The 14,595-nt window shown below is 26.9% G+C and overlaps 1 protein-coding gene across 7 annotated transcripts in view; it reads right to left on the bottom strand.

The window, feature by feature from the left end:
* The window catches only part of unc-104 (kinesin family member unc-104), a 231,104-nt gene that overhangs the window by 175,259 nt on the left and 41,250 nt on the right, over positions 1-14,595 (bottom strand). The window lies entirely within an intron of this gene.

Genomic DNA, 14,595 nt, shown 5'->3' with positions numbered 1-14,595 from the left:
AACATCAGCTATTTTGCCACAACAAGATCCCATTTCCTATCTCCCCAAAGAAAAAAATGCATAAATACGGTATTAGGGAAACACTCTTAATATATTTAAATCATACCTAACAAATAGAAAACAGGTAGTTTTTCCTAATAACAGCTATTCTGAGTTTAACACTGTCGAATATGGTGTACCTCAAGGTTCGATATTAGGACCCACTTTGTTTCTTATTTATCTGAATGATTAATTTCACTATACTTTTCCTATAAAATGTGTTTACTTCGCAGATGATACAACTCTCATTAATACTGATATTAATCAGCACAATATAAAAATTAAAATAGACAGAGATACCCAGAAAGCAAAAAACTGGTTTGTACATAATGGGCTGAAGCTAAATGAAGAGAAAAATCAGAATTTGATTTTTAGTTCCGATTGGAAGTGTATCTCAATAAATAGTGTTAAACTATTAGGAATCTTTCTAGATGATAATTTGGATTGGAGTGCTCATAAAGATTACTTAAGTTCTAGACTTGCTACAAGTTTATTTTTAATACGCAACTTAGTTTATATGATTCCTAAAAGTATCCTTAGAATGTGCTACTTTGCACTATTCCATAGCCATGTACAGTACGGAATAACTGTTATAAGAGGTTATAAGAGGTAATTCTTCTCACGAAGATCGATTTTTTAAACTAAAAAAAAAAAAAGAGTAGTGTGGATACTTGCAAGAGCAGAGTATAAGGGACACTGTAAAGCTTTATTTCCGGATTTAGGTATTATGCCACTACCTTCACTCTATATATATATATATATATATATATATATATATATATATATATATATATATATATATATATATATATATATATATATATATATATATATTGATATGATTGGTGTTTATAGAAATTAATTTATAAGTTACACATTAGATAATATTAGATATTAAATTTGGTTATTTTAATAAGTTATATACTAGAGAATTTTATAAAAATATATTTATGTGAGGGCATTTTTAAGAAATTAGCATATAATAATTGTAAAAAGTTGTATTTTAATGTTGTAAATATATTTAAGTGAGCCATGTGCATAGGCAACCAACTATACAGTAAGTGACAGACAGAAATTAATAATTTTTACGAATATAAGTGGGGTTATAGTTGTTTAAAATGTGTAGTTTATTAAATTAGAATGTTGTTACTAATTTAAGTGTATATTCTGATCTGAAAAGCCTAAATGTCAACAAAATTATCAATAGAAAATTCAAGAATTCTCCAGATTGCAGAATTTGACCTTTGTTTATGGTGAAGCATTCTGGAATAATGTTATGTCTGTGGATCGAACATATACTGTTTCCAGAAAATTCAGACATGTGTTTAATGGAATAAATCGAACATGATTTCTTACCAGATCGTTCTGGAAGATTGAAAAGATATAAATACCCGTGATTTGGATTCAAGATAGCAGTTTAGTAAGAAAGTCCATTCAGTCCATTCAGTTAGTCAATCAGATGGCCAGTTTTAGTATGAAAATTAGTTAGAGGCAGTCAATCAGTTACAATTGTTCAATATAGTGAGTTAAATCAAGATTAAGAAACAGTATAAAGAAAATATTATTGAAGATTAAAAATTATGTTATGTATAAAATGATGATAATGGAAGAAGTATTAATTGAATATTAAAATTAAATAATATTTTTGGTGATTGGATATTGATATATTGAAAAGAAGAATAAAAATAAATGCTGTTTGCTGGTTTGCTTGGTGGTTTATAAATGCTGTGAAGAAAAATATCTTAAATTGGTGAAAGCTGATAATTGGAAAAAGTAATTTCACAAAAACAAGGATAACCGAAGCTGAGAAGAAGACATTTGAGTGGTGATTATAATCTATATAGTGGAAAATAGTTCATTTAGGCATTCAGTGACAGAAAGGTACAAAATTTTGTTAATATAATTTAGTTAGTATCATAACAATTTCAATTTTGAAGATAGTTTGTTTAAATTTTACACTGTCTATAGGTTTTAATTAGTTTTATAAGAATTTCAATTTAAAGATAGTTTATTTTAAATTTACATTGGCTAGGTTAGATATATATATGTGTGTTTCATAATAGTTATAATAAAGATAATTTAAAAAAGTACTTACAAACTAATTCTTTGAGAACCGCGATAAAAACCCTATATTATATTATTAAAAAATACTCATTGCTCATCATTCACAAACAATACATCATAACAATATATATATATATATATATATATATATATATATATATATATGTATATATATATATATATATATATATATATATATATATATATATATATCACCACGATGGTCCTGGTAGAAGAAGAATATATATATATATATATATATATATATATATATATATATATATATATATATATATATATATATATATATATATGATCACGATACAAGATCTAGAGGTGCTATTAGAGCACAACGTTTTAGGTTGACAAAGAGCATAAAAAAATTCGACTGATGTTAGTTTTTATAACATTTTGCCACGTGAAGTAAAAAGTCTTCACTTGTTATCTTTTAAGCTTAAAATCAAATCACACTTTTTGGAACATTGTTTCTATTTAAAAACGGAGTACCTAAGTACAGCCTTTACACAATAGTACTAGTTTGGTCTAGGTATTTGCCTATTATGATGACATTTTATGTTTATATATTTTTGTTTAGTGTGTTTGTTTCTTAAATTGTTAATGTTAAATATCTGTTTGTAATGTTTAAATTCGCAACAAATTTACATGTATGTATGTAAAAATTTTCACTATTTCTTTGACTTGTCAAAAATAAAACTATTTTTGTATATTTACTAAATAAATTCTATTCTATTCTATAATAAAAGTAATTGCCTGTATTTCATATTTGTTTACAGACAAAGATTGGTAAAATTGATAAAAAGTAATATCGCAAATCTATTAAATCTTAGTACCAATGGGAATATGAACAGATAGTTGTACCACGACGTAGACAGTTAATTAATGACATGAAACGGAATTTGTACGAAATAACGATTAAATGATTCGGCTCTATATATTATTTATAATATTAGTTATTGTCGAAACCACCAAATTCGTAAAAAACTTACCACCAAACTCATCCACCAAAATTTTAACTAGAATTCTTAATGTACATACCTACATTTTTTCTTACTCTTGAAGTCCCTTATCATCGTCGATATTTCTACTTCCCTAAAGTACCAAAAATATCTTAGAATTTTTCTAAGCTTATATTGCGAAACAAAAATGTTTCCAATGGAGAAGCATACACCATGTATCACTTCCTCTTTATACAGAATGATGAATATGACATCTTAAGAACACAGAATACACTAGAATAACTGTAATTCAGAGATTTTTTACATATTTATATTTTAAAACCCATTCAGAGAAACGGGAATGAAAAATGAGTACGATGGATAAGACCGCATACAAAATATATTGCGCGACGCCAAGAACGTTCCATTTCGGGTTAAAAATATATGAATTCATAACAATTTCAAAGCCACAAGCCGTTTTGATAAAGTTTTGATGTAGAAGACTGCACCAGCCGTAGAAAGATTTAAAACCAATAACAAATTTATTTTCAAGAAAGAAATACAGTTGAATATAATAATAATAATTTCTAAACCGTAAAATAAGATTTAAAACAACCAATAATTAAGACGAATCCTACCTATAATAGGCCAGTAAAGAAAAAAAAATAACTGAAAAAATCTTATACAGGTTTTTGAAGGTTCTAAAAGGTATGAGTGATACCTGACAAGAAATACTTGAAGAAGCATAGCTAATTTTGCTTTATTTTTTTTTAATAATCGTAAAAGTAAAAAAAAATCATTTTTTACCTATAAAATGTGTCTTATGCATTTTAGAGAAAAATGGTTCACATAAAAGTTGTAGATCTTAAAAAGTTCTTTAATTTACAAATTAGTAAATTAAAATACGTAAACAATTGACCGATATAATTGCAAAAACCCTTATTTTTGCAGTAATTTATAAATGTTAATAACTTTGTTTTTTACATAACGATATATAATACAACTACTTGAAATTATGGCAATCAATGGGTTTTTGAAGTGTGCTAAATCTCAGTTAGACCGACCAAATAGTTTGTAAACTTTAATTCAATTTGTTTATCTCAGAGAGCGATTATTTAAACAACTGTATTTGCCCAAACAGTGACTCTACAGGCATTTAACAGAACGCAATCGAGTCTTTGTGTGAAACGCAATTCGATATTGCTATTATTGCAAAAAAACAGGAAAATAATTAAAGAAATGCTAGAAGAAATAAAAGAGAAAGGGGAGGTAATGGGACTAAAATTAAATCAAGAAAAGACAAAAATATTAAGATTAGGGAAAAAGCCAATAACAGAAAAAATCAAAATAGGAAGTTCTGAGTTTAAAGAAGTAGAATACTTCAAACATTATATATATATATATATATATATATATATATATATATATATATATATATATATATATATATATATATATATATATATTGTTATGATGTGTTTTTTTTTGTTTGAATGATGAGCAATGAGTATTTTTAATAATATAATATATAGGGTTTTTATCGCGGTTCTCAAAGAATTAGCTTGTAAGTACTTTTTTAAATTATCTTTATTATAACTATTATGAAACACACATATATATCTAACCTAGCCAATGTAAATTTAAAATAAACTATCTTTAAATTGATGTTCTTATAAAACTAATTAAATTCTATAGACAATGTTAAATTTAAACAAACTATCTTCAAAATTGAAATTGTTATGACATTAACTAAATTATATTAACAAAATTTTGTACCTTTCTTTCACTGAATGCCTAAATGAACTGTTTTCCACTATATATATTCTAATCACCACTGAAAGTCTTCGTACTTCGGTTATCCTTGTTTTTGTGAAATTTCTTTTTCCAATTATCAGCTTCTATCAATTTAAGATATAGTTTTCTTCACCAGCATTTATACACCACCAACCAAACCAGCAAACAGCATTTATATTTATTCTTCTTTTCAATATACCAATATCCAATTATTATAAGTTGATTTATACTAATCTCCAACCATAATATAATTTAATTTCTTCCAATATACCTTTTTTTATCTTCAATAATTATTTGTGTATAATTATAAATGTGCATTAAATTATATGCATAATTTTTAATCTTCATTTAACTCACTATATTAAACATTTTGACTATTTGTACTTGATTCACTGACTCCAACTAACTTTCATAATAAACTGCTTGACTTCTGACTAAAAACTTCCAAAAACTGCCATCTTGAATCCAAATCACGGGTATTTATATGTTTTTGGATTTCTAGAACCATCTGGTAAGAGATCATGTTCCAATTTGTTCTATTATATACATGTCTGAATTTTCTGGAACAAACCATCTCGCAAACATGGCCATCTCCGGAGATCCAGAGAATTCCATTCTTTTCTATTAATAATTTTGTTTACATTTAGGCTTTTCAGATCAGAATATATAATTAAATTAGTAACTTGACATTCTAATTTAATAAACTATACATTTTAAACAACTATAACCCCACTTATATTCGTATTATGATTAATTTCTATCTGTCAATCCACTGTATAGTTGGTTGCCTAAGCACATGGCTCACTTAAATCTATTTACAACATTAAAATTACTAAAATACAACTTTTTACAATTATTATATGCTAATTTATTAAAAATGCCCTCACATAAATATATTTTTATTAAATTCTCTAGTATATAATTTATTTAAAACAACCAAATATCTAATATTATGTAGTATATAACTTATAAATTATTTTCTATAAACCCTAATCGTATCAATACCCCAAAATAATATTTAAAATAAATAATTTACTTATTATTTTTTTAAATATTAATTTTCTCATACCTTATTAAATTTAATAAATCAATTTTTTTTTTATTTAAAATGTGGTTATATACATCCCTGTTCGCTGTCTATGTCAAAACAGAGAACAACGGATCACAGTTCGGCTATTCTATGGTCAAACTGTCATGTCAAATGGAGAATGGATTTTATCAGAGAATAAAATATAACCTTAATTAAAAATATAATCTATATTGTGTTCTGTTTATTTATAGACAAAATCTAGGAATTATTTCCATTCAAAATAACTTTCATCAATATAAATTGGTAAGTTTTACACTTTTTATAAAGACATTTACACAATCAATTCTGTATCTAACCCCAAATTATGATTTTTAGGGTACCAAACAATTTCCATATGTACAAAATTCAACAAGTATGATGTCAAATTGATTCACAACAAAGAAATCTACCATCTATCTATGAAATGGATCTATCAGTAAGTTATTAGTGTTATTATATTTGTGTTCTGATTTTTGAAATTCTTTTCTTTGTTTAGTTGACATATTGGGCATTGGGTAGTAATTTCTTTTGCTATACTTATGTCATTCTTTGCAAAATAATTGTCCCTAAATAGCATCCATAGCTTTCTTGAACCAGTATGCATATAATTGTTATGTAAATTTTTCAATATTTTCTTTGCTAAAGTTCTAGTTATTACATATACTTCTATGCCATTTATTATTTTATAATATACCCCATCTTTCCTAAGGACTTTTTGTTTTTCACTCAAATTGATCTGATCTCTTATAATTTCTTCTTTAGAATATAATCCAGTACTTTCTACTAATTGATTTAATCCAATTTTTATTGTTCGCTGCCCTTTTTGTGATGTATTTTCTAACCTTGATAAAGCATCTGCCACTATATTGGATTTTCCAGAAATGTATTTGATTTCAAAGCAGTATTCACTAAGTATTAGACTCCACCGATGTATTCTACTGTTTCCATATTTGTTATTTAATATAGACGTTAAAGCTTGGTGATCTGTTTCTATTGTAAATTCATTACCCAACAAATAAAATCTTAATTTTGTGACACAGTGTATTATACTTGCTAGTTCTAATTCTGAAACTGAGTAACCCTTTTCATGTGGCTTTGTAATTCTTGAAATGAATTGTATTGGGTATTCGACCCCATCATGTATTTGCAATAATACCCCTGATAATCTCTCTATTGATGCATCTGTTCTTAATATGAATGGCTGTGTGTAGTCAGGATAGTATATTTTCAAATTTGACAGAAAAATGTTTTTAATTTCTTGGAATGCTAGTTCTCTTCTCTGATCCCATCTCCATTTTACACCTTTTCTCAGTAGTTCAAGTAATGGAATTTCTTTTATACTTAGATCTGGTATCATCCTTTTATAATAATTAATTATTCCAATGAATCCTCTTAAAGTTCTTAAATTGTGTGGTGTTTTATATTCCTGAATGACTTGTGTCCGTTCTGGATCCATTTCGATTCCCTTAGTGTTAAGTTTATAACCTAGATATATGACTTCTTTTTGAAAAAATGTACATTTTTCTTGATTTATTTTTAGTCCAACTTTGTCTAATCTATTTATTATAATTTTTAGGTGTTTCTCATGATCTTCAGCCGTTTTAGAAAAAATTAATATATCATCAATGTAGTGAATTACAAAATGTTCATATTGATCCAAAATATCATGAAGACATCTACATAGAGCACTGCAAGATGATTGAAGTCCAAATGGTACTACTTTGAATTGATATACTACTCCATCTATCTGAAATCCTGTATACTGTCTACTTTTTCTTTCTAGAGGTATTAACCAGAAACTATGCTGTAAATCGATTTTAGTGAAAAATGACATTCCTGTAATTCTTCCTAATATTCCATCTATACTCATTGGTGCTTCAAATTGCTTTTCAGTAATCTTGTTAATATTCCTTGCATCCAAACATAACCTGATTTCACCTGATCTTTTTCGTACTACTACTATGGGGTTAATAAAACGTGTGTCTGCCTTCTCAATGATCCCATCTTCTAACATATTATTAATTGTTTTGTTTACTTCTTCTCTGTATTTATATGGTATTGGGTATGATTTTGTTTTAAAATCTTTTTCTTCTTTAACTTTTATACTATGGATATAATTTTGTGCAATTCTATTTTCTTTATTGACAAGTCCCTTGTGTTGCTGCAATATGGAAATGACTATTGATTTATATTCTTCAGGGCAATTTAAAACTTTCATCATATCTTCTTCTTTACAAATCACATTATTCTTCATTATGTACTCATTATTCCTTGCTTCCAATTTTACGCACTCCGCCTCGTAGGCATCCATCTGCTTAAAATTTCCATTCCTTAAATATTCACTACAATAATTATTCTTTACATTCTTTTGGGACATTTCCCTATCATCAAAATACATTTCTTCTTCATAAACATCATTATTTTCTTTTAATAATATCCTATCAACTCTTATTCCTTCTTCTACCTCATCTTTCTGCATAAATTTAATTATTTGCCCTTCCAAGGTTACCATTTTTTCTTCAAAATCTATCTTTACTTTCTTCTTTTCCAATTCATCATTTCCCATTAATATATCAACACATAAATCCTTGACAATAAATCCTTGCATATTAATTTCTTTATTAAGAATATTAATTTTAAAATTGGCTAGTTTATCAATTTCACCCAACTTCTTATTATTTGCACCAATAATTTTAATTTTTGGAATCTTTATTATATCTGATAGTTTTAATGTATTAAAAATAAAATTCTCCGAGACTAATGTACTTTCTGAACCAGTATCTATCATAATTTTAATCATTTTATTTTTGGCCAAAGCATTTATATAAATTAAATTAATAGATTCAATAATTTTATCTTCATCTAAAGAAATAAATTCAGAAGGTTTTTCATAATAGCAATGGCCTAACTTGTAATTCAGAAAGTTTACTGCACAAAATTTTGATTATTAGAATTGTCAGATTGTATCTGACCACTTGGATCTGATGTACTATGTCTTTCCCTACTATGACTTCTACTCACATTTTCTTGCCTTGTACGATTTCGTTCCCTGTCTTCGCAGCTCCTATTCCTTTGAACACAATTTACCTGTCTGTTATAGTTAGGTCGCTCTGTATTTCTTCTATTATTAAAATCTTGTCTATTATTATTAGTACTGTCATTAAAATGTTGTCTATTATAATTAGTATTATTATTAAAATTTTGTCTATTATAACTAGTATTGTTATTAAAGTTCTGTCTATTTTGATTACTATTATTGTTATTAAAATTTTGTAAATTATCACCATACCTAGTATTATTGTTATATGATTGTCTATATTGTTGATTATCATTTTTATTATATTGAAAGTTATTATTGTTTTTTCTGTTGTTATTATTACTTGTCATATTGCCTCTTTGTATTCTTTGAATAAAATTAATAAAACTATCTATTGTTTGAATATTTTGTACAGTTACTGTTTGCACAACATCAGCATCAAAATGTCTAGATACATTTAAGACTGTTTCATCCTCTCTAAGTGGTGGTTCTAAATATTTTGCAACTGTTATCAATTTCAATGCATAATCTACCATATTTGATTTTAAATTTTGATTATACTTTCCAAAATATAGAATTTCTCTAAACTTTGCTTGCTCTAATTCACCCCAATAATAATTTAAAAATTTATTTTCAAATGTTTGAAAGTTATCTAAATCATTTTCAATACTAGCAAACCAAGTTGCTGCATTGTCATTTAATGTCACTCTAATATAATCTTTAATATCATTAATATTATTCACAAATCTTAATTTATGTTTTAAACTATTTATGTATACTCTAGGATGCAAATTTTTTATATTACCAGAGAATTTAATCCCAGTCTCATTTGTTAAATTTAAGTAAGGTCTCCCTATGTCTCTCATTTGTGAAATATCATCTATTCTCTGTTCCACATTTCTTATTTAATTACTATTTATTTGGATATTTTGTTGTATATCGTCTAATTTTTCTTCTGTGTTTCTCCTGTCTTCATTAATTTTTACTTCTAAGTTACATTTCTCCAACTCTATTTTCTGTTCTATATCTATTTTATTATCTTGAATAATCCTCTTTACTTCTGTCCTCTCATTTTCTATCCTTTTCTTGTAGTCATTCCGTATACTTTTTATTTCATTTGCTACTTTTTTCTCTGCAGTTTGAAGTTTTTTATCCATTTGTTTTTCTATTTGCTTTACAATTTTATTATTATTATCTTCTATTTTCTTTTCTAATTTTCTATAATTCTCTTCCAATTTCTGTTCCATTTTTTTCATGTCCTCTTTGACTTCTTTTGAATTCTCTTCCATTTTTTTCGTATTCTCTTCCATTTTCTGTTCTATTTTTTTTATGTCTTCTTTGACTTCTTTTGAATTCTCTTCCATTTTTTTCGTATTCTCTTCCATTTTTTTCGTATTCTCTTCCATTGTCTTGTTCATCTGCATCATTAATGACATCAAAGCTGCCATATTGACATTTTCCTCTCTTTCTGGATTCATTTCTGCAGTATCTTGTGGAACTTGAACTAAACTCTCCTCTTGTATAGGTTGTGTTTCTACTTCCACATCTTCTTCATTCTTTTTGCTTCTTGTACCTTTCTTTCCTTGAGACATTTTGAGACTTTACTTGTTCAAATATAATTAAAAATAAAATCTATAATTTTTTTTTTTCTACTGATAATTAATTTAATTATATGAGAGCACTTATCTTCCCAAACTAATTCTTTTAAATAGAGAGCCACCGCGTTGGGTGCCAAATTGTTATGATGTGTTTTTTTTTGTTTGAATGATGAGCAATGAGTATTTTTAATAATATAATATATAGGGTTTTTATCGCGGTTCTCAAAGAATTAGCTTGTAAGTACTTTTTTAAATTATCTTTATTATAACTATTATGAAACACACATATATATCTAACCTAGCCAATGTAAATTTAAAATAAACTATCTTTAAATTGATGTTCTTATAAAACTAATTAAATTCTATAGACAATGTTAAATTTAAACAAACTATCTTCAAAATTGAAATTGTTATGACATTAACTAAATTATATTAACAAAATTTTGTACCTTTCTTTCACTGAATGCCTAAATGAACTGTTTTCCACTATATATATTCTAATCACCACTGAAAGTCTTCGTACTTCGGTTATCCTTGTTTTTGTGAAATTTCTTTTTCCAATTATCAGCTTCTATCAATTTAAGATATAGTTTTCTTCACCAGCATTTATACACCACCAACCAAACCAGCAAACAGCATTTATATTTATTCTTCTTTTCAATATACCAATATCCAATTATTATAAGTTGATTTATACTAATCTCCAACCATAATATAATTTAATTTCTTCCAATATACCTTTTTTTATCTTCAATAATTATTTGTGTATAATTATAAATGTGCATTAAATTATATGCATAATTTTTAATCTTCATTTAACTCACTATATTAAACATTTTGACTATTTGTACTTGATTCACTGACTCCAACTAACTTTCATAATAAACTGCTTGACTTCTGACTAAAAACTTCCAAAAACTGCCATCTTGAATCCAAATCACGGGTATTTATATGTTTTTGGATTTCTAGAACCATCTGGTAAGAGATCATGTTCCAATTTGTTCTATTATATACATGTCTGAATTTTCTGGAACAAACCATCTCGCAAACATGGCCATCTCCGGAGATTCAGAGAATTCCATTCTTTTCTATTAATAATTTTGTTTACATTTAGGCTTTTCAGATCAGAATATATAATTAAATTAGTAACTTGACATTCTAATTTAATAAACTATACATTTTAAACAACTATAACCCCACTTATATTCGTATTATGATTAATTTCTATCTGTCAATCCACTGTATAGTTGGTTGCCTAAGCACATGGCTCACTTAAATCTATTTACAACATTAAAATTACTAAAATACAACTTTTTACAATTATTATATGCTAATTTATTAAAAATGCCCTCACATAAATATATTTTTATTAAATTCTCTAGTATATAATTTATTTAAAACAACCAAATATCTAATATTATGTAGTATATAACTTATAAATTATTTTCTATAAACCCTAATCGTATCAATATATATATATATATATATATATATATATATATATATATATATATATAATAACTAATTATAACTGATATTTTTGTCACTTCTTATTTTTGTTTTTTATTGACTTTGTTGTTAACTTGAAATCCATCGAAGTTGAAAAATTATTTATTTTTATGCTATAAAAGTTCTATAAAAGGCTAATATTGACTTGTCTCCAAATCTATTTTAAAAAATAGAGCTGCTAAGAAAAAAAGAAGACATTTTTTAAATTAGCCTTAAAAATAAATAAATTCAGTTCTTACTTCTCGGGTACCAAAATGGCTGTTGGACTGTGCATTTGTCTACCCCTTCTTGCAACTTCCTTAATTACAATTTAATTCCCGCATAAATTCAAGATTTAATTGCTTTTAATTCATAATTCACGTTTTACATTCATTCGTTGACGTAGGTCTAAATATCGATTTGAAAACGTTTATTTTAGTTTGTATGTAACTTCCTTTTTATTTATAAATTTTTGGTAATTACGTAACCTTGCTTCAATGTTTTATCGATTCTTTGGTTATATAATATAATAGCATATGTCAAAACATGCCAGCTCCACAGGCCACAGTACGAATCGTAGCATAAAGATCTTTTAAAAACAAACCAATAAGTTAAAAATAAGATCTAAAATAAAATAAAAAAATTATCTAACAAAATTTGTTAATGCAAATAGAAAAACTACACTAATAATAGTGCATTCAATATAAGTACAAAAATTATTTCAAGATTAACAGGCATGTCAACAATCAATCAATCCGTACGTCAATCAATTAATAATATCAATAATATTGTGTAAAAACAGGGTGTTCCTTAAGTAATTGCACAAAAAGAAACAGCAGATTCTACACTTTAAAATAGTACGATTTCAGTCAACTTGCTTTAATAAAATGTTGATACAAAGAAAGATACAGGGTTTTAAAATTGAAATTTCAAATTTTATTTTTCACTGCAACTTTCATTGTGGGCATTTGTGTATAAAAATTTAGAACTGGGAGCTTTTGAGGACGGAACGGTCTCCTAAAACACGGAGGAGAAAGTATAACCCTAGAGATGACAAAACTTATACAAAAACTAATATTGCACTGCAAGATACCAGACGCATGGAGAAACAGAATAATGATAATGTTCAAGAAAGTAAATCAAGAAGACCCCAACAATTATAGAGGTATAAATCTACTGAACACCGCACTTAAGCTTATCAAAAAAGTCCTAAACAACAGAATCAATAAACTAACAACTTTATCAAATGAACAACAAGGATTCAGATCCGGAAGATCCTGCATAGATGCCATATTTGTACAAAGACAAATCACAGAAAAGGCCATCGAGTACAATAAACCAGAATATCTATGTTTCATAGACCTGAAAAAGGCTTTCGATCGCATCCAAGTCGAAGAAGTCTTACACCTACTATATAAAAGAAACATACCAATCAATATTATACAAACCATCGAAAACATCTACTTCCATAATCAAATACAGGCAAAGATAAATGGAAACCTAACAGTGTATACCAGTACAAAGCGGAGTCAGACAGGGTGACTCGTTAAGCCCACTTCTCTTTAATATAATAATGAACGAAATAATACAAGCAGTACGTAAAGGTCATGGTTACAGAATGGGGAACAAAGAAATCCAAATATTATGTTATGCAGACGACGCCGCATTAATCGCTGAGACAGAAGACGAGCTCCAAAAATTAACACATATCTTCAATACAACAACCAAGAAATACAATATTATATTATCAGCAGAAAAAACCAAATCTATGACAACATCTAAATACCCACTACGATGTAAAATCGAAATTGATGGGAAAATAATAAAGTAGAAAACAAGGTTTAGATATCTGGGAATAGATATAACTAGTTACGGAGATGTTGAAGAAGTACGACAACAAAGCTTGAAAGCAAGTAAAGCGGCGCGATATCTTAATGATACAATCTGGAAGAACAAACACCTAAGACAAGACACAAAAACAAGAATCTATAAAGCAGCAATCAGACCTATATTAAAATACACGGCGGAGACAAGACCTGGCACATCTAAAACGAGACGACTACCAGAAACAACAGAGATGAAAATACTTCGACGAATATCAGAGAGAAGCGAAAACATAAGAAGAGCATGCAATATAGAAGACATAAATGGATGGGTGACAAAACAGAAACAGGAGTGAAACGAACATATTAGTAGAATGGCAGAGGATAGGATAGTACGAATAGCACGAGATAAGTCACCAAATGGACGAAGAAGTATTGGCAGACCAAGAAAAATATGGTACGATAATTTAAACAATTTAGGAGGCTCATATAGAAGAAAAAACAGGCTTTAAATACTACATACAAGAAGAAGAAGGAAGAAGTCTTTAGTTTGTCTTTAGAAAATGTTTTTTAATAAAATTTTCATTTACAGTTGTATTTTTTCAGCAGTTCTTCTATGATTAAATTCTAGTTGTCTATGAAAATGCTTAAATACTATTAGTGTCTATAATATTTTTGCGTGACTATTAAAATTTCTAATAATTATGTGACTATTAAAATTTTTAAT

Source organism: Diabrotica undecimpunctata, chromosome 7, assembly GCF_040954645.1.
Source record: "Diabrotica undecimpunctata isolate CICGRU chromosome 7, icDiaUnde3, whole genome shotgun sequence".
NCBI classification, from domain to species: domain Eukaryota; kingdom Metazoa; phylum Arthropoda; class Insecta; order Coleoptera; family Chrysomelidae; genus Diabrotica; species Diabrotica undecimpunctata.
Note: the sequence above shows the minus strand (reverse complement) of the source record. Positions and strands in the feature narration are given on the sequence as shown.